The following is a 3,581-nucleotide window of genomic DNA, read 5'->3' on the forward strand; positions in this document are numbered from 1 at the left end:
GGTGCTGTGCCCTTTGCTGTTTGTTATCTATATCAATGATTTAGTTGAGAATGTACAAGGCATGATTAATAAGTTTGCTGATGACCGTAAAATAGATGAAATCATGGAGAGTGAGGAAGGTTCTCAGAAATTGCAGCAAGACCTTGATCAGCTAGAGAAGTGGACAAAGAAATGGAAACTGGAGTTTAATATTGATAAGTGTGAGGTTTGCATTTTGGAAAGTCAAATCAAGGTAGGAGCTTTGTGGTGAATGGTAGGGCCTTAAAGAGTGTAGAGTGTGGTGCTGGAAAAGCACAGCCGGTCAGGCAGCATCCACGGAGCAGGAGAATCAATGTTTGAGGCATAAGCCCTTAATCAGGAATGAGGCTTGTGGGCCAAGGGGGCTAAGAGATAAATGGGAGGAGGATTGGGCTGTAGGGAAGGTAGCTGGGAATGCGATAGATGAAAGTGGAGGTGAAAGTGATAGTTCAGAGAGGAAGGTGAAGCAGATAGGTGGGAAAGAAGATGGACAGGTAGGACCGTTCAAGAGGGCAGTGCTAAGTTGGAAGGTTGGAACTGGGATAAGGTAGAAGGAGGGGAAATGGGGAAATTGGTAAAATCCACATTGATCCCATGTGGTTGGAGGTTCCCAAGATGGAAGTGATGGAGGAGGCCCAGGACCTACATGTCCTTGGCGGAGTGGGAGGGGGAGTTAAAGTGTTCAGCCACAGGGCAGTGGGGTTGGTTAGTGCAGATGTCCCAGAGATGTTTTCTAAAATGATCCTCAAGTTGGCATCCTGTCTCCCCAATGTAGAGAAAATCAAATCGGGTGCAACGAGTATAGTAGATGACATGTGTGAAAGGATCCTTTGGGGCCTTGGATGGAGGTGAGGGGGGGGGGGGGGCGGGAGGTGCGGGTATAGGTTTTACACTTCTTGCGGTGACAGGGGAAGGTGCCAGGAAGGGAGGCTGGGTCAATGGGGGGCTGTGGACCTGACAAGGGAGTTGCAAAGGGAATGGTCTCTCTGAAACCCTGATAGAGGTGGGGAGGGAAAAATATCCCTAGTGGTAGCGTCTGTATTAGGTGGTGGAAATAGTGGAGGATGATGCGATATATCCGAAGTTTGATGGATTGGAAGGTGAGGACCGGAGGCTTCTGTCCTTGTTGCAATTGGAGGGGTGGGGTTCAAGGGTAGAGGTGGGGGAAGTGGAGGAGTTGTGCTGGAAGGCATCATCAAGCATGTGGGGGGGAAATTGCAGTTTTTGAAGAAGGAGGCCATCTGGGATATTCTATGGTGGAATTGGTCCTCCTGGAATAGATGCGGTGATGGTGGAGGAATTGGAAATAACGGATAGCACTTTTACAGGAGGCAGTGTGCGAATGAGGATAATTTAATGAGAAATTAAGATAATTTAAATAGTCAGAAAGTGGATGCTTGACTGCTAAAGATCCAACTCTGATCTCACTGTGAAAGTCTCCAGCATCTGCAGTCCTCTTTCACCTTAAAGAGTGTAAATGGATTCACGGGTAGACAGGGCAGTGAAGAAGGCTTTTGGCACACTGGCCTACATCAGTCAGGGCATTGAGTATAGAAGTTGCAAAATTGTGTTACAGTTGTACAGGGTGTTGGTAAGGCTGCACTTGGAGTATTGTGTTCCGTTTTGGTCACTTGTTATAGGAAGAATGTTATTAAACTGGAAATAATACAGGAAAAATTTACAAGGATGTTGCCTGGACTCAAGGGACTGAGTTATAGTGAGAGATTGGACAAGCTAGGACTTTTTTTCTTTAGAGGGTAGGGGACAGAGGAGGGACCTTATAGAGGTCAAGATCATGAGAGGCATGTTAGGGTGAATGCACTCAGTCTTTCTCCCAGGGTTGAGGATCAAGGACTCGAGGGCATCAGTTTAAGGTTAGAGGAGAAAGAATAAAAGGGAAGCTGAGGGGCAACTTCTTTACACAGAGGGTGATGTGTATATAGAATGAACTGCCAGCAGAAGTAGTTGAAGCGGGTACATTAACAACATCTAAAAGACATTTGGACAAATACATGGGTCAGAAAGGTTTAGAAGGACATGGGCTAAGTGCAGAGAATGTACTTAGGGTGCTAAGTGCACCCTACTGTCTATCATTGCTCCCTACCACAGTGACCATTCCTTCAAAGATCCAATTACAATTACTGATGAGCTCCCTGCTGATTATTGACCAAAGCCCCCTGACTAACCATTGCTTGCCCCTGGATAGCTCCATCTGACCAAATCCCACCCCACCTGATGTCTCAACAGCACTCCAACTAATATCCCTGTAATCCCCAGACTATTTGCATTTGACTTTCTGGACTAACTATAGCCAAATTGTTGGATTAGAAGAACCAGATCCCCAGAATCTGGTAAAACTAAGTGTCTGACTGACTATGGCCAACCCCCTGTAGTGTAATCAATAAGCTCTTTGATTGACTCGAGCAGTGAATTCTGACTGACTTTTTCTTATTCATTCATGAGATATTGATATTACTAGTTAGGACAGCGTTTATTACCCATCCCTAGTTATTCTTGAGAAGGTGATGGTGAGCTGCCTGAGTCTACCTTCCTGAACCACTACTGTCTGTGTCTTGTAGGTAGACCCACAATGTCATCATTCAGGGAACTATAGAAATGTCAGTCAAAGCACAGGGCCATTTTCAGTCGCAGATATCCTCACAAGTTCCACACTCGACTCACCACATAAACACAAATGTTACAAGAGCAGGTCAGAGGCTAGGAGTACTGCAGCGAGTAATTCACCTCCTGACTCCGCAAAGCCTGTCCATCATCTACAAGGACAAGTCAGGAGTGTGATGGAATACTCCCCACTTGCCCAGGTGGGTGCAGCCCCAAAAACACTCAAGAAGCTTGACACCATCCCAGACAAAGCAGCCTACTTGATTGCTATTACATCCACAAAAATCCACTCCCTCCACCAATGACACTGAGTCGCAGCTATGTGTACTATTTCCAAGATGCACTGCAGAAATTCACCAAAGTTCCTCAGACAGCACCTTCCAAACCCATGACTAGACCATCTAGAAGGACAAGGGCAGCAGATGCATGGGGACACTACCACCTTCAACTTTCTCTCCAAGCCACTCACCATCCTGACTTGGAAATATATCGCGGTTTCTTCATTATCACTGCATCAAAATCCTGATATTCCTTCTCTAAGGGTTTTGTGGATCAACCCACAGCAGGTGGACTGCATCAGTTCAAGAATTTCCAGTTTTATCTCCTTTTCATACCTTCACTTTTACATCTCTATTTGTTCTTTATCACCATTATCACACCCTCACAATCTATTCAATTTGTTCCTTCTCCCCTCTGCCAACAGCAAGAAAGCCACTATTTCCCACCTCCTTTCAGACTCAAAATGTTAACTGTTTCTTTCTCCACAGATTCTGCCAGACCTTCTGAGTTTCTCCACAATTTTCTTATTCCTATTTCAGATTTCAGCATCCACAGTATTTTGTCTTTCTTCATTATTTCTTTCTTTATTCTTCCTTTTGCGCATTAAAAGTAATCATAATTAACTATTGAACACTTTAATATCTGCTTCTCCCACACTCAGG

The 3,581-nt window shown here is 45.0% G+C and overlaps 1 non-coding gene across 1 annotated transcript; it reads left to right on the top strand.

The window, feature by feature from the left end:
* The first annotated feature begins 1,376 nt into the window (after nt 1-1,376).
* Nucleotides 1,377-1,453, top strand: LOC122553300. Its single transcript, XR_006312680.1, has one exon. It is a non-coding gene; the product is annotated as a small nucleolar RNA SNORD19 (small nucleolar RNA).
* The last annotated feature ends 2,128 nt before the right edge of the window (nt 1,454-3,581 follow it).

Source organism: Chiloscyllium plagiosum, chromosome 9 (assembly GCF_004010195.1).
Source record: "Chiloscyllium plagiosum isolate BGI_BamShark_2017 chromosome 9, ASM401019v2, whole genome shotgun sequence".
Classification (NCBI taxonomy): domain Eukaryota; kingdom Metazoa; phylum Chordata; class Chondrichthyes; order Orectolobiformes; family Hemiscylliidae; genus Chiloscyllium; species Chiloscyllium plagiosum.